This window comes from Odocoileus virginianus, chromosome 19 (genome assembly GCF_023699985.2).
Source record: "Odocoileus virginianus isolate 20LAN1187 ecotype Illinois chromosome 19, Ovbor_1.2, whole genome shotgun sequence".
NCBI lineage: Eukaryota > Metazoa > Chordata > Mammalia > Artiodactyla > Cervidae > Odocoileus > Odocoileus virginianus.
In genome coordinates, this window is record NC_069692.1 from 54,150,242 (window position 1) to 54,168,812 (window position 18,571).

At 36.9% G+C, this 18,571-nt stretch overlaps 2 pseudogenes; one reads left to right on the plus strand and one right to left on the minus strand.

The window, feature by feature from the left end:
• Positions 1–1,819: 1,819 nt before the first annotated feature.
• LOC110142184 (large ribosomal subunit protein uL1 pseudogene) lies at positions 1,820–2,494 on the plus strand (annotated as a pseudogene).
• Positions 2,495–7,065: 4,571 nt separating this feature from the next.
• LOC110142183 (serine/arginine-rich splicing factor 3 pseudogene) lies at positions 7,066–7,533 on the minus strand (annotated as a pseudogene).
• Positions 7,534–18,571: the final 11,038 nt, after the last annotated feature.

Here is an 18,571-nt window from a genome sequence, read left to right on the forward strand (position 1 = left end):
CAATGATATTCTCTCCCTTGGTATAAACTAAGCCGAGAAACAAACCTGACCATGGGATGTCTGAGGGCAGATGGTTTCATCAAAGTTTCCCCTAAGATTTTGTCATTCAATTTGTCCCTTAAAATTGGGTTGGAGTTGTTCGGTTTTTTTTTAGTAAAACATACAAAGATTTGGCCATAAAAGAAAAATCTGGAATCCAATTTTGGCAGGGGCCAATTAGCCCAAGAAAATTTTGTGGTTGACACTTAGTTTTGGGTTTTGGGAAACCTAGGGCACTATGCTGTCTATCCAGATCTAGGAGTAGCCCTTGTTCTAATATCAGATGCCCTAGATATCAAATCTGTTTCTGGCCAAAGTGCAATCTTTTCTCAACCTTCTGTTCCTTTAAGATTAAAAACTTTGTCAAGTGTATACTATCTTCCTGTGAAGAGGATTTTTCTTGTGGGAATGAAAGCAAAGAACCAAATTCTCTATATATCACAACAAATTATAAAAATGAGGGAACTTTATAACTTAGAGATAAGCCTTCAGTATTTGGGAGGTCCAGATGAATTGTTTTTCTTTCTAAGAGATAGTCAGCTTTATCAACTGAAATAATAGTAATAATAAATGCATAAATTAATTACAGTAAGGAATTTGCTTCAGATGGTAATGGATGTTAGGAATGCATTATGCTTAGGAACAATAGGGCTTTGAGGATTATCAATGTTTATTTCTCAGAGATCCTGGACAAACCTCCACCTTTGGCCTTTATTTATTTTATTTTCTCACTGGTAAAATAGAAGTATTTCAAGGAAATGTATGGGATATAATGAGGCCTTGAGCCTTGTGATCTTCTATTGTGGGCTTTATGACTTGAAGGGTTTCTTTAGTTCTAAGATATTGATTAATTCTGGAAAGAGATTTTGACAGATCTAGTTGAATCTTGATGGGAGGTATATTGTGAATTTTGCCAATATCAGCTGGAGATTTCTCCTGTAAGGAGGGCAGTAGCTGATTCAGTAGGAACAAAAGATCAATGTTTCCAGAATTTGTTCTAATATAGTCAGAGATGGAACAAATGAAAGTTCTTAAAAGATCATTTAATCCACCTGGTTGCTTATTCTGATCACTACTTTCAAATTCTAGAATCATTTCCATTTTTGGTAGAAAGAAATTCAGACATGATATTTCTCCAAGAAATCTCAGTCTAGTAAGAGGGTAGGGATGGAAGAACTAAGAGGAAAAGTATATATAGTTCTAAAGGGTCTAATCAAAATGGGATAATTTCAGAGACAGAATCCTCTTAGGTTAATTAAAGATCCATACTATTTGAACTTTGAGGCGGGGGCTGTTCTATAGCAGTAGGGTTGAACACCAAGACTGTAGCTTTATTGTCAATTAGACATTCATCCGCAGTCTGGAGAAATGTTTCTCCAAGCTGATTAAGAGGGAAGATTGGGAAGACCCCCTGTATCTCTTTGAAGCTCATAACTGAGAATTGGAAGAACACTAGAAAGGCTTGTTAAAGGGCTGAAGGTGCCTATAATGCTTGAATTTGTAACAATCTCTTTTCAATGTCCTGACTCCTTACAATCATAGCAGAGACTAGGACAGTTTAGATTTTGTTTAAGAACTTTGATTTGCTGGAGTTGAAGATCAGGATTTTGGAAGTTTTCCTTGGAGGTGGAGAAATACGATTTGCCAGACTAAATCTGAAGCAAAAGTAGTTTCTCACTTTATCCAAATCCTTTCTGCTAGAAGGGAAATGTCCTGATTCAACCATTACTAAACATAAGAGTTCAAAGCCACTTTTCAGGTTATCGCGGTGTAGGGAACCATGAGCAGCAAAGTCTACTGCGACACCCTCTACAAGGCGGTGCGGGAAATCCTGCACGGAAACCAGCGCAAGCGCAGGAAGTTTTTGGAGACTGTGGAGCTTCAGATCAGCCTGAAGAACTATGACCCTGAGAAGGACAAACGCTTCTCGGGCACCGTCAGGCTTAAGTCCACTCCCCGCCCCAAGTTCTCCGTGTGTGTCTTCGGGGACCAGCAGCATTGTGATGAGGCCAAGGCTGTGGATATCCCCCACATGGACATTGAGATGCTGAAGAAACTCAACAAGAATAAGAAGCTGGCCAAGAAATATGATGCCTTTTTGGCTTCAGAGTCTCTGATCAAGCAGATCCCCTGAATCCTGGGCCCAGGCCTGAACAAGGCTGGCAAGTTCCCTTCCTTGCTGACCCACAATGAGAACATGGTGGCCAAAGTTGATGAAGTGAAGTCCACGATCAAGTTCCAGATGAAGAAGGTTCTGTGTCTGGCTGTGTGTGGCTGTTGGCCACGTGAAGATGACAGATGATGAGCTTGTGTACAACATCCACTTAGCTGTCAACTTCCTGGTGTCATTGCTCAAGAACAATTGGCAGAACGTCAGGGCCTTGTACATTAAGAGCACCATGGGCAAGCCCCAGCGTCTCTACTAAGGCACAGCTTAATAAACCATACTAAACCATCAAAAAAAAAAAAAAAAAAAAAAAAAAGAGTTCAAAGCCATTTGAGTGAAAGGAATTTCTGAAGAAAGATGGGAATTTTTCTTAAAAACAATCTGAAGTTGATTGTAATATTTATGAACAGGTTCATCAGATCATCATGTGCAAGCTTGAGTTTTGTTAAAATATACAGGTTTTGTAAAAAGCCTAAGAATTGCCCTATGAAATCACCTACCAGCTGTTTGAGTCTGATCATGTGGTAAGTAGTTAACAGGCTTATTTCCAAGTTATAATTCCACAGATCTTTCAGGATTTTCCCAATTAATATCTCTTTTCCACTGTTGAGCCTGGTTTTCACTGACAAGCATGTAAATTTTCTTATATATGCCAGAGAATTATGGTTGATATATTTGAATGGCTATGTTACATTTCCCAGCAAATCTATGGCTATTGTTGGTTACTTTCAGAAAATCATTGACTATGGTTCCCAGTTCAGCTTTCGTCCAGGGAAGATAAGAAATTGTTTATCTCTAGTTCTTCAGAAGGCTTAATTTTTAAATGGACAGATTATGATAAACTCAGAAGAAAGGGGAATGGAGAGAGTTTCAGAGAAAAAAGATCCAGCAAGGAGAACGGGTGCTGAGGGTGTAGAGGAAGTGCAGGCAGAACAGAAGGGAAGGAAGGAATGGTGTCAGAGCCAGCTCATGACACGTAGAAGCCAAGGAAGGATAGCTGGAGCCGTTAGACTCATTTTATCTTTTTCAATTGCTCATTTGGCTCAGTTAATCTTAAAATTGCATTTCATAGATAAATGATTTTAAACTCCTGACTGCATTCAAAAGTTTCAAAAATGCCAATGTAAGTAAGCATTCCACTCAGTTCTTAAAATTTTTGAACTGTTGTAGTTGAATTTGGTTTTAAGAAAATTAAGTTTGGGAATTTTGAAAGTTCCTCATAATGGTCATTTACATTATAAATTACTTTTGGTCAGATGGCTCCATTTAGTTAGAAGGGCACATGAGGAAAAACCATGGTTTTCAAATGCAAAAGATGTTGGAGTATCTGTATATGTATGTGTACCACCTTCAAAATATTTAGATGACTGGAACTCCATTTCTAAGACTTTTTTTTTTTTTTTTTTTTTAGTAGAGTAAAACATTATTTTTCAGCTCAAATAGTTTGCAATGCAAAGTACTCAATTCAAACAGCTTGCAACTCAGCCTGCAAACCTCATGCCAGTCAGCTCTAAGGAAATAGTTTGGTCATGAAGGAGCCTGTCCAAAGGCTTCCCAGCCATTTTCCACAGGACTTCTAGGGAATAAATAGTCTGCAAAAGCAGCACAGTTTTACTGAAGCAACACCTGTCCCCATAGGAAGAGGGCACCTCAGTCAGTTTCGAGTAAAATAATCTAGTTTCAAAATAAGACCAATGTGCCGAATGAGTAGCACATACAGAGCAGATTTTAACCTGAAAGACAAAACCTTAAGAAAAATCTTGAATAAACACTGGAGATTTCCAGAATTCCAGAGCAAATGCAGAAGTTGTGAGCTTGGATCCCAGAGAAAGATGCAATTCCAAGCTCCAGGATCTGTGAGAAAAGCAATAAGCTTAATGGACTCAGTTGTCGGTACTATATCTGTTTTACACACCAGCCCTGGATCCTGTGAAAGTCCTTTCTGGTCCCTGTACAGACCACTAAAATGTTGACTAAAAACAAAGAGGCTGTCAGATATTTCTACAGCAAAGGTAGGTTTATTTGGGATGAGCAGAGACTTTCATTTTGGAGTCTGCAACCATGGTAAGTCACATACAAGTCCCTGCATGGCAAGCGAAAGAAAATTATTTTATCAGGGAGAAGTGAGATGGGAAGTCAGAGTAACAAAGAGTCCTTGGTTTTCATTGGCTGAAAGTTTGCCAGGAAAGGAGAGGAGTCTTTCTTCTTTCTACTGGGTTTCTGTTATCATCACAGTGTGAGAACTCCCCATGCTGGTCTCCAGATTCCATTAAGTTGAGGTTTCTGTATATTAATTTTTAATACCATTTAACAACATGTATTTTTCATATTTATATGCCACAAGTATAATCCATGTTATAATCAAATATGTAATTAAACTGATTTAGTAACTTCATAACTTAACCAACTCTATTTGACCATAATTTTTTAAAGCAGTCTTCCATTCAGATTCATTTAGATATTTACATTATGTTGGTATATATTATAAAATAATATATATTTGAAAACATATTTCCATGCACAATTAAAAAATATTCTCATTTTCATGGTAGTGGAAAAATTGAATTAAAATATATGAATATTTTTAAAGTAGAATTTTAAAATAAAATGTCCTCTGGGGTCTCCCTGGTGGCTCAGTGGTTAAGAACCTGCTGGCCACTGTAGGAGGCACGGTTTGATTACTGAGTCCAGAAGATCCCCTGGAGAAGAAAATGACAAGCTAACCTAGGATTCTTACTTGGGAAAACCCATGGACAGAGGACCCTGTTGGGTTACAGACAATGGGATCACAAAAGAGTTGGACATAACATAGCAACTAAACAACAACAACCTTAATCTAACAGTGGAAATGATACTTAAAAAATAAATAAATAAATAAATAACTGCCATGCTTGTGATTGGTCTGTTCATATTTTCTGTTTCTTCCTGGTTCAGTTTTGGAAGGTTATACTTTTCTAAAACTTCATCCATTTCTTCCATGTTGTCCAATGTATTGGCATATAGTTGCTCATTGGCTTTTATAATCCTTTGCATTTCTGTGTTGTCTGTTTTAACTTCTCTTTTCTCCCTTGTTTCTTGATGAGTCTGGCTAACAGTTTGTCAATTTTGTTTATCTTCTCAAAGAATCAGCTTTTAGTTTTATTTATCTTTGTTAGTTTCTCCTTCATTTCTTTTTCATTTATTTCTTCTCTGATTTTCATGCTTTCTTTCCTTCTACAAACTTTGGCTATTTTTTGTTCTTCTTTTCCTAGTTGCTTTAAGTGTAAGGTTAGGTGGTTTTTTTGACATCTCTCTTGTTTCTTGAGGTAGGCTTGTATTGCTATAAACTTCCTTCTTAGCTCTGCTTTTATGGTATTCCATTGTTTGTCGTTTTGCTTTCTGTTTTTTTTTTTTTTTTTTCTGTTTTTTCTTTTTAATGTAGCCTTCTGATTTAATCAAATTGCACAGAAATTTGAAATTGCAGCTCCTCTAAATATCTAAGAGGAAGATTATGCATGCCTCCATATTTCAATTCTGTACTGTTACATTTGAATTAATATAGTGAATTTCACATAATGATGGATCAATTTAGAATCTCCATGCAACACCTCAAATTATATAAAATAGAACCAAGTTTTAAAATTCTGTGAATTGTTTTCATGCTAATGATAAAAACTTTTCTTTTTTTTCTTTCTTATAGTATATATATATATATATATACTATAAAATGTTGGTCACTGAATATCATGGACTTTAAACACGCTTTGGCTTCTAAAAACTTATCATCACTTAGCTGGACAACCAGAGAGTTCCTTCACTTCAAAAGTCTCAAATATGTTTCTTAAAAAAATAAGATTTGTGTAACCAGCTGCCTTCTATGGGACAAGAACTATGATAATAGTGGGTTCAGTTGTTCAAATTATGCTTATATTTTACATTCAAAAGCACTTTAAATGAAAATATAAGTATGACTTCCAATAGGAAAGTTACACCTGGACTTGGTATCAAGCTCAGATTTTAGTTTTGCAAGGAAAAACAGGCTTTCAGGTTAAACAACAATTTGTAACCAAAACTTTAATACCAAGGATTCTCACAAAATATATTACTAATGACAGCATGAAAAAAGAATCTTGCACAGTAACTCAGTTCAGCTCTACAATGCACCATTAAAATGGAAGGACATTTGGTATCTTAAGTAGTCTCAAATTTCCAAATAAAGAATGTTACAAAGAGCTATGCATTCATACACAGCAATCACAAAAGGAGCTTAAAGCCTAAAGCAAAGGTAAACTAACTTCCTTTAAACTTCTTAGATTCTACACAAACTATACAATCTTTTGTCCAGTGTGAAGACTAGTGGAACTTTAAAACCTCTAATCTAGCTTAAGGGTGCAGCTTTAATTTTTCTGGCTGGCTTTGTGTTCACAGCAGCCTTTAAAAACTGCTTAACTACAGCTGCATACCATATCCCAGCTATGTTGAAAAAATCTTCCAATTTTTGCCAGTTTTTGTTTCCATAATGTTAAACATCAATTTTAACTGGTCAGGAGTTAGAGGTTTATTATTAGTCTATGCAAGACTAAAAGTCAAAGCAAATTCAGTTTTACTTGAGGGAACATTGTAAAGTAACAATTTTTGATATTACATGCTTCATATGGTCCATTTCAAGCCATAGAGAATTATACCTTTGTGTGTCACTGTTCCAACAAACAAATGTGAACAGCTAAAACATTTTGAAAATGTATCAAGCTTATGAAGTCTCAAAAAAAAAAAAAAAAAAAAAAAGAAAATGGAATTTTCAGTACATACTCTGTAAAATAAATTTATTCCCTGTACACCACTCCTCTTGCATACTGGTCTTCTATTACCTTTCCTTTGACTTACTGAGACCTAGAGAAAGATCAGGAGGGCTTGTGATTTCTCTCCCAAGACAGTGATCTCTCTCTTCTCCTATCCCTAGAAAGAGACCTGCTCTGGTTGAGGGAGGAGCTTCTCTAACTTGGAGATCTGCATCGAGGTTGGGGACTCCTCCTCCAATAATCATCTGGAGGGCGATGGTTCCAAGAAGGAGGTGGGCCACAACTTTGACTTCTCTTTTCAACATTCGACAGTTCCACTCTTGCTTGGCAGCCACCTAGGATTCTGCCATTTAGCTCTCAGACAGTATCAGCTACATCTCAGGGATCTTCAGATTCAACAAAAGCAAACCTGGGAGGATGTCTAGCAATGCACACACTTCAGAGTGGTCCAGAATAGCCAAAATCTCATTCTAATTTGGCCTTGTTACCATTGTTTCCAAGACTACCTACATAAACTTTACAGTCCAAAGGACAGGAATCAGGATGCATTTTGAAATTTTGGGTTAGAAATGTGGAGGTTCAAATCCATAGAACCTAGCCTGGGTCTCCCTGGTCCTCTCCCTCCTGACACTCCCAGATGCTCTCACATACTTGGCATCCACAAAATGGCAGATCCCGTAGGTTTTGAGTTGTCATCCATTCATTGTCATTTGTTCCTAGGCATATTTTAATTTCCTTAAGGATCTGTTGGTTATTCAGAATCATGTTGTTTAGTCTCCATGTGTTTGTGTTCTTTTTTTTTTAATAGTGTTTAATTCCTATAGTTGTTATCTAATCTTGCAGTGTTGTGTTCAGAAAATATTCTTAAAATGATTTCAATGTTAAAAAAATACTGAGGCTTAAATTGTGGGCCTAAGATGTAATCTATCCTAGAGAATGTTTCATATGCAATTGGGAAACTATAATCGAAAATCTTCCCTCAAAGGAAAGCCAAGGGCCAAATGACTTCACAGGCAAATTCTACAAAAAACTTTAGAAATGAGCTAAGATCTATCATGCTCAAACTCTTCTATAAAATTGCTTAGGAAGGAAAGAAAATTTCCAAACTCATCTATGAGGCCACCATCACCCTGATACCAAAACTAGACAAAGATGCCACAAAAATAAAGAAAATTATAGGCCAATATCACTGGTGAATTTAGATGCAAAAATCCACAACAAAAATTTAGCAAACTGAATCCAACAAAATATTAAAAAGATCATGCATCAAGATCAAGTGGTCTTTATCCCAGGGATGCAAAGATTCTTCAATATACACAAATCTATCAGTGTGATACACCAAACTGACTAGTTGAAAGATAAAATCATATAATCATTTCATAGATGCTGAGAATGCCTGTGACAAAATTCAATATACAATTATGACAAAAACTCTCCAGAAAGTAGGCATAGAAGGAACATAACTCTACAGAATAGAGACCATATATGAAAAACCCACAACAAATATTATCCTCAGTGGTGAAAAACTGAAAGTGTTACCTCTACAATTAGGAATAAGACAAGGGTGTCAACTTGTGCCACTATAGTTCAACATAGTTTTGGAAATCCTAGCCAAAGCAGTCAGAGAAGACTAAGAAATAAAAGAAATCCTAATTGGAAAAGAAGTAGAACTCTCACTGTTGAGAGATGGCATGATTCTCTACATAGAAATCCATAAAGATGGCATCGAAAAATTAGTAGAACTAATCAGTGAATATAGTAAAGTCACAGCATGGAAAATTAATACCCAGAAGTCTTTGCATCCCTATACAATAGCAAAACAAATCAATAGAGAAATTAAGGAAACAAACCCATTCATCATTGCAACAAAAAGAATAAAATACTTAGGAATAAGGAAAACTTTTCCCTAAAGAGACAAAAATGTCTATTTGCATAAAAAGCATAAGACATTAATGAAAGAAATCAGTTCAGTTCAGTCGCTCAGTCGTGTCTGACTCTTTGTGACCCCATGAGTCGCAGCACGCCAGGCCTCCCTATCCATCACCAACTCCTGGAGTATATCCAAACTCATGTCCATCGAATCGGTGATGCCATCCAGCCATCTCATTCTCTGTCGTCCCCTTCTCTTCCGACCTCCAATCTCTCCCAGCATCAAAGTCTTTTCCATTGAGTCAACTCTTTGGATGAGGTAGCCAAAGTGTTGGAGTTTCAGCTTCAGCATCAGTCTTTCCAATGAACACCCAGGACTGATCTCCTTTAAGATGGACTGATTGGATCACCTTGCAGTCCAAGGGACTCTCAAGAGTTTTCTCCAACACCACAGTTCAAAAGCATCAATTCTTTGGCCCTCAGCCTTCTTCACAGTCCATACATGACCACTGGAAAACCATAGCCTTGATTAGATGGACCTTTATTGGCAAAGTGATGTCTCTGCTTTTTAATATGCTGTCTAGGTTGGTCATCACTTTCCTTCCAAGGAGTAAGTGTCCATTAGTTTCATGGCTGCAATCACCATCTGCGGTGATTTTGGAGCCCCCCCAAAATGAACTCTGATACTGTTTCCCCATCTATTTCCCATGAAGTGAGGGGACCAGATGCCATGATCTTAGTTTTCTGAATGTTGAGCTTTAAGCCAACTTTTTCACTCTCCTCTTTTACTTTCATCAAGAGGCTTTTTAGTTCATCTTCACTTTCTTCCATAAGGGTGGTGTCATCTGCATAGCTGAGGTTATTGATATTTCTCCTGGCAATCTTGATGCCAGCTTGTGCTTCCTCCAGCCCAGCATTTCTCATGATGTACTCTGCATATAAATTAAATAAGCAGGGTGACAATATACAGCCTTGACATACTCCTTTTCCTATTTGGAACCAGTCTGCTGTTCCATGTCCAGTTCTAATGGATGCTTCCTGACCTGCATACAGGTTTTGCAAGAGGCAGGTCAGGTGGTCTGGTATTCCCATCTCTTTCAGAATTTTATTACTCAGCTATAAAAAGAAACACATTTGGGTCAGTTCTAATGAGGTGGATGAACCTAGAGCTTACTATACAGAGTGAAGTAAGCCAGAAAGATACAGACAAATACCATATATTAATGCACGCACATGGAATCTAGAAAGATAGTACTGATATTGCAAGGAAGCTAAGGAGACACAGACATAAAGAACAGACTCTTGGACATAGTGGGGTAAGCAGAAGATGGGATGATTTGAGAGAATAGTATTGAAAACTTTAGCATTACTGTATGTAAAATAGATAGCCAGTGGAAACTTGTTGTATGATGCAGGGAACCCAAATCTGGTGCTCAATGACAACCTAAAGGGGATGGGATAGAGTAGGAGTTGGGAGGGAGGTCCAGGAGGGAAGGGGTATATATAAAAATATATGTATATCTATGGCTAATTCATGTTGGTGTATGGCTGAAACAGTCACAATATTGTAAAGTAATTATCCTCTAATTTAAAAAAAAAATCTGCCAGCTATAAGTCAACTATTTTCCATAAAGATCTCTACAAAGATGGAAGTATTTTCAATCCAATATATGACTACATGGGGCTGCCAAACACACGAAATGTTACTAGAGTGAGCCAGGAACTGAATTTTAAATTTTATTTAATATTAATTCAAAATTTAATAGCTACATGTGGCTAGTTGTAACTGTATTAGACAGCAAAGATACAGATTCAAAACAGGAACTTGTTTTGTAATTTGTATTTTTTAAATCCCATGGAGGTTGTTTTTTGGTAATGAATGAATAAATGAACCAAATGTACATTCTTGTGTGAAATGTTTATGACTTCAGCCCAATCTCCTGCTGGACTCCTACTCTTCCAGACTGATAATAATTTGGACATAGAAATTACAAAATTTAATCAGAAAAAGTAATATAAAAAGTAAAAATTATAATTAAAAAGCAACCATAAGATATAAAGGAGTCTACATGGAAAGAGAAACTTAGAAGAGATTCAGGGGAGAAGATTTGGTTTGACCCACATGATAGCAGACAATATAATCGATCCTGTCAGGTTGGAGCTTGTCTAATGTTGCCCGCATGCAGCAGTTCATGCTCTAGTAATGTGTGTGAGTGGGAGGCCCAGTGTCAGCGGACAGGAGACCTTCAGAGCATGCAGTGTGGTGGAGTCTTGGTGTAGGAGCCCAGGCAGGTAGTTGTGTGAAGACCATGCAAGGTTGCAGTTTTCTTTTCTAGAGATTTTAGGAAAGTTGTCACTAATCCAAGTCTTCAGAGGTGCAGAGGACCTACATTATTCATTTGTAAACATTCTTTCTCTGTTTGCCATGTTTCCATAGTTATGAATCCTATTTCTTAAAAAGGAAGCCACAAAAAATAGGGGATTTTTACTAGCTGTAACCAAAGCTAGTTGGGTCCTATAAGCTAGATAATTTAAATCTCAATCACTTGCTCAAATTGTAAATTAGAAGGATCCAACTAGGAAGGAGATGTCTTATGGATTCCATGTGACTGGTGTTTGTAGCAAAAGATTTTCAAATCTAAGGTTATTAATGGTGACAAAGCCAAGTTTCAGGGACAGAGGAGGCATTTTTGCTAGCATAATTATTAAATCCAAGTTCAGAAAACAATTCCAAGTCCAGACAACAGGACATCTGTAGCAGTTTGAGAATTTTTTGGCCAATGCTATAGAATTATATTTTTAGACTTTTTCTGGTAGCTTAGTCTTGAGCTTGGTTTTTCAACTCTAAACATATCTATCCTCAATATCCTTTACATTTTTTTTTAACCAGCTTAGTCAGCAGAAGTTAATTTCTTCTGTATGCAACTAAAAACCCTAATTAAGATAGAAATTTGTTCTAAAATAGGCTGTCAACCAAAAAAACTTGACAGAAACTGAAATATTCTAAAATTGGTTATGTGGCCTAGTTGAGGATGACAGATGTGAAATCTTCAAAATTAATAATAGAACTCTTGCCAATTCATAGCCTATGGTGGGGAAATGGATAAATTTTCTGTTGTGATCAAAAAAGTAATGTCTAAGTCTCTTGCAAACTAATGAACATTTGGCACAGAACAAAATGAATAGCAAGAGGTAATCAAGGATTTTGAGGTCAGCTTGATTGATTCTGAGTGCCCTTAGCATGAAAGGAAAAATAATAACAAAACCAACCAATAAACAATCCAGCAACAACAAAAAAATCCCTAATTTCTCAGGCAACTGCAAATAAAGATTTTTTAAAATCTACAGGTATGTTTTAAAAACCACACATGCAATGACAGTGACAGAAGAGATAATTATCAAACTAGAATATGACTTAATTGTTTTCAGCTCTTAAATTACCACAGGGTCCTGATTGAGCTCCTTTTCCCACAGGTATAGCCAGCTTTTCCATTCACCATACTATAATGGAAAACCTCTGCATATGCACCTATTGTAAATACCCAGCACATCTTAGAACTTCCTACCAAACGAACTAGGAGATTGCTCAGTTATAAAGGACGAAAACAGGAAAGAGTTGTGGAAATGGTTTCAAGGATCCTAAACCAAGAATATAGAAAAAAAAAAATTAGAATAGCTGAGTTTCTCTATAATGTTCAATTATCAGGAATTCTGGATTGCCTCTGCAAACTTTCACATTATTGCTTTTTATCAGTAATATATCCTAAGAATAGTAAAGAGTAGTATTTTATCCACTTTCAACAGATGGTTTTGAATAAAGGTTCCTATGGCTCAGCTGATAAAAATTTACTTGCATTGTGGGAGACCTGGGTTTGATCCCTGAGTTGGGAGGATCCACTGGAGAAGGGAAAGGCTACCCACTTGAGTATTCTGGCCTGAAGAATTCCATGCACTGTATAGTTCATGGGGTCACAAAGAGTTGGACATGACTGAGTGAATTTCACTTTCACTAATTCTAGAAGATATGAAGTAGATGTCATTATTGACCGTACAAAATAGTTGCAATGGATACAATGTTGTCACACTCTCAAAAATTTAGATGAGCAAAAAAGTCATTTTAAGTGCTATTTGGAGGAAAAAAAAAAAAGAAAGAATGACTGATGCCTATTCTCTGCATCATGAACTTTTTTTAAGATTGTGTGGAGAGGCACCAAAGTTGTCATTCTGAAAGAATCTGAATCCTAAGAATTATGAAGAAAGTAATTTGGGGGCAGTTGCATTTTATGTCCTTGATTATCTACACCAAACTACATCCCTCAGGACTTGCCAGAAATATTCATTTCTTCAAGGTGTTGGAAATCATTAATAAGAGGAGCATAAGCATCAGAAAAAATGTCAACTTCTATTATCCATAAGCCGAAGAGACCTAGAGTTGCTGTTACTTCAGTAAAACTCTTTTCTTTTTCAATGTAGCTAATTAGAAACAAAAGATAAGAAAAGCATTGTTGTTGTTTGGCTGAATGAACATTGATATCCTAATAAAAAACAAGATGAGATTGATAATCATTCCTTCAAGGACTTGGAAGAATCCTTAATGGTGGTTAATAAATACTGAGGTTTCTCAGATAAAAAGAATTGATGTCTACCAAATTCATACTTGATTTATAAAACTGGAAAAAAAAATGTCTATTTCAGATGAACAGAGATCTAAATACGTTATTATGACAGAGCCGACCCCCTTTCATTGACAGAGAGCCCCTGGAATAAAGGAGAATTTGGAACACTTGATAGCATCACAACTGTATCACTGATCCTGTTCACAGCATCAATTGTCTCACTGTTATCTCACGGTCTGCACTGTTCGCTGAACCCAGGGTAGGCAAGGCATGAGCTAAGAGGCTGGGAGAAGACTGGAGAAGCCATAGCAACTGCAGTCATGTTTGGTATTTTTGTTGCTGTTGTTGTTTTCCTGGTAAGAGCCGTAGCATAACCTAATACAACACAACCTGTCTCCTGGCTGGCTTAGTGGCCATAACAATATTGTCTCCTGGCTGACACAGCAGCCCTAGCAGTAGAAGTGCTATGTCCTCTCTTCTCATGACTGACCCAATAGATGCAACAGTACTGCCGCTGCTCTCTAGGTGGAGCGCACATAGGTACCGCACACAAACCATGACCAAGCAAGTAACTCATGACCGCGCGCGCACAGTGCTGTAAGTGATCTCAGCTGTCACACAAACATTTTTTCTTTTTTCTTTTTAACGTGGGACGAGAGAAGGAGGCCGCGGAGCCAAGAGAGCCCTATCACGCCGTCTTGGCTGGTTGGCGCTCTCCTCTGCTCTCTAATTCCTGCCTGGAACACAGGTCTGGAGTTCGGGTGTCCAATGTCTTGTATGGCGGTCTTAAGACCGTGAAGAGGAAAGTCATCTACAAAAGGGGATGGCGCCAGAGGCTGGTGGGATCCTGAAGTCTGGATACCACTATTAACTATAGTTGTCAAGACCACAGATCCCAGCACAGGGATGCATGTACTCAAGACCAAACCCCAGTGCTAACTAGTTGTATGAAGTTAAGCAAGATACTAACTTTCTTTTCTTTTTTGTTTGTGTATTTTCCTTGACAAAATGGAGATAATGGAGATATTTGGTTGGTACTGAGAATTAACATGTAAAGAAATTTTAAAATAACACCTGGTAAATAGAAAGAGTTATGTGAATGCCTTGTTTTTATGATAATAACACTGGACTTTAAAACTCTGAATTTTTTCATTGCCTGAGATTCATGATCAATTTTTTTAAGTCATTTGAGATATGTTTTCTGTTATTAGAGATTAAACTCAATCCTGAACAACATAATCATATGAAAAATAGTACAGTACAGTACAGTAATTACCAAAGATATATTATTAGGATTATCTAGAATAGGTTTTTATTTTCCTGGGCTCCAGAATCACTGTGGATGGTGAATGCAGCCACAAAATTAAGACGCTTGCTGCTTGGAAGGCGGGCAATGACAAACATAGTGTATTAAAAAAGACATCACTGCCAACAGAGGTCCATATAGGCAAGGCAATGGTTTTTCCAGTAGTCATTTACAGATATGAGAGTTGGACCGTAAAGAAGTCTGAGCCTTGAAGAATTTTTGCTTTTGAACTGTGGTGCTGAAGAGGACTCTTTGGGAATCCTTTGGATAGCAAGAAAATCAAATCAGTCAATCCTAAAGGAAAGTAACCCTGATTATTCATTGGAAGAACTGGTGCTTATAATGAAGACTCAATACTTTGGCCACCTGATGGGAAGAGCTGACTTGTTTGAAAATACCCTGATGCTGGGAAAGACTGAGGGGAAAAGGAGAAGGGGCGACAGAGGATGAGAGGGTTGGATGGCATCACTGACTCAATGGATATGAGTCTGAGCAAACTCCAGGAGACAATGAAGGGCAGGGAAACCTGGTGTGCTGCTGTTCATATGGTCACAAAAAGTCGGGCACAACTTAGCAAGTGAACAACAACAACAGCAGAATAGGTTTAATATTAGGAAATTAATTTAAGAATATTTTTCAAATATAACACTAAATTATCTTGAATACGATGAAGGCTTTTACAAAGAAACATACTTGTTTATGAAACAGATTAACTTGAAATTATACTTAAAGCAATTATAGACCAGGTATGGATATATAGCACACACACCCCCCCACCTCTCTCCACCTCTAAGTCATATAACTAGCAGTACTGATAATCTGATGATAGATGACATATATGTAAATCATATTTGAATAGTTGAGCATATTTGATCCACTTTTAGATTTTTTTTTAGTGAGTCAATGGATTGAACTCAGCAAATGGTCCCTTAATGCCTTTTATTTTCACTATCTTATAATAATCATTGGCTTCCCTGATGACTCAGTGAGTAAAGAATCTGTCCACAATGCAAGAGACACAGCAGACAAGTTCAACCACTGGGTCAGGAAGATCTACTGCAGAAGGAGATGGCAACCCACTCCAGTATTCTTATCTGGAAATTCCCATGGATAGAAGAGCCTGGCAGGCTACAGTCTAAAATTTTGCAAGGAGTCAGACATGACTAAGCTTGCAGGCACATAATGATTATGTATTCAGTGTCAGAATATAGTATGAAATTTGTCTTTTTGGTTTATAATTGGAATTTTTAACATTATTAACTGTCTTTTTTTCCTCTGATGTGACTTAATATGTAGCAAAATGGATATTCTGTATATCCTTGTGTTTGAAATAGTGCTTTGACTTGCTAACTAGTCAAGATTTGCAATTTAATTCAGTAGTTAACATGATAGTTAAGTCAGTCAGGACTGTTATTAAAAAATTCCTGCCATGCTCAGTTTTTTCTCAAGCATTTCTATTTTGATTTTTCTGATAATAAAATTTAGAGAACAAATGCATGCTCTTGTAGGTAGGTGCCAAATGAATTAATCTTTACTATATGTAGTATGAAACTATGCTTCAGTAGGTTTCCTAAATATCATTCATGTGTGGCCATGGAACATGAATACTTTATTCCAATGTTGGTGGGAGGCAGGCAAGACATAATAGGGTTCCCACCACAAGCTGCATAGGTTTCAACTAATATGTGAAATGAACTATGATTTGAACAAAGGACTCAATTCCTTAAGCTTTTATTTTTCCAAAATAAAGCATCAAATATTACCTACTATCTCTACAGTCTGTTTTGAAATGAATGATGGCAATGCAGGCCAATTGCCAAAGAAAGACAAAAAATATCAAATTTGCTTTGACTATCCCCTTATACAAATATTATTTTTGAGAGTAAAGTTATTATTCTTCAAAAAACTTAGAATCTTAAATAGAGGCAGTATTACTTCAAAGTAAGAACTAAGAGCCACAGGGGAAAATCTGCCACAATTTCTACCCCTCATAATTTATCAGTATCTTTAAAAAGTGAGCTCTCTTTTGTTTCTTTGCTAAAATAACTTGAAAGATGTAAGTTCACACTTGCATTATCAATCAAACTTATTAGTCTAAGCAATTCATACAGTGAGGAAAAACAACACACTGAGTTTTCCTCCTCCAAAATCCTAATAATCACTTAATTTAACTAGAATTTGAATATTTTGTTTATTTTGGACTTACTACATTGATGCAGAGGAAATGATTAAATGTACTCTGAAGAAATATGCTATTATTTTTTTCTGAAAAAGAATAGGAAGTATTTTTGCTGTGTGTTGAATTTATCTAAGGGATAAATTAAGAGGGATGCTCCAGAAGAACATGGATAATTCAAACATTAGATGTTCATGCCACTATTTTGTTACAGGTGTTCTATGCATAGGCATAAATATGGCAAATGTTGCAGGGTATTGCCCACTTACTGTTTATTAGATCAATGTAGCTTTTGAATCCAGTAGACAAGGTATTCAAAGGGCAAAAGCTGCTTTATCAGCAATTGTTCAATTGCTGTTGTTGTGGTTGTTCAGTCTCTTAAGTTGTATCCAACTTGTTGTGACCCCATGGACTACAACATGCCGGGCTTCTCTGTTCTCCACTTTCTCCTGGAGTTAGAACAATTTATCTCCACTGAATTGGTGATGATATCAAACCATCCAATATGCTGCTGCCACCTTTTGCTTTTGCCTTCAATCGTTCCCAGCATCATGATCTTTTCCAGTGAGTCAATTCTTTGCATCAAGTGGCCAAAATATTGGCGCTTCAACTTCAACATCAGTCCTTCCAATGAATATTCAGGGATCATTTCCTTTGGGATAGACTGTTTTGATCTCCTTCCTGTCCAAGGGACTGTACAGTCTTATCCAGCACTGCAGTTCAAACACATCAATTCTTCAGTGCTCAGAAACATCAGTTCTTTGGCACTCAGTCTTCATTATGGTCTAACTCTCACATCTGTACATGACTACTGGAAAACTGTAGCTTTGAAAACACAGACCTTTGTCAGCAAAGTGATGCCCTTGCTTTTAATATGCTGTCTAGTTTTGCCATAGGTTTCCTTTCAAAGATCAAGCATCTTTTAATTTTACAGCTACAGTCATGATCCACACTGATTTTGGTGTTCAAGAAAATAAAATCTGTCACTGTTTCCACTTTTTCCCCATTGATTTGCTATGAAGCTTATGGGACTTTGTATCATGATCTTTGTTTTTTGAATGCTGACTTTCAAGCCAGTCTTTTCACTCTCCTCTTCTACCCTCAGGAGGGTCTTTAGTACCTCTGCTTTCTGCACTAGAGTAGTATAATCTGCGTATCTGAGGTTAATATTTCCCCCTGCAATCTTGAGTACAGCTTGCGATTCGTTCAGCTCAGCGTTTTGTATGATGTACTATGCATAGAAATTAAATAAGCAGGGTCATAATAAACAGCCTTGTCATTATGTTTTTCCCAATTTTGAATCAGTCTATTCCATGTCTGGTTCTAACTGTTGCTTCTTGACTGCGAGAAGCAGGTTCATATAGGTTGCTCAGGAGACAGGTAAATTACCCTGGTATTTCCAACTTAAGAATTTTACATAGTTTGCTGTGATCAACACAGATAAAGACTTTAATATAGTCAATGAAACAGAAGTAGGTTTTTGTTTTTGTTTTTGTTTTTTCTGGAATTCCCTTGCTTTCTCCATGATTGACAATTGTTGGCAATTTCATCTCTGGCTCCTCTGTCTTTTCTAAACTCAGCTTGTAAATCTGGAATTTCTCAGTTCACATACTTCTGAAG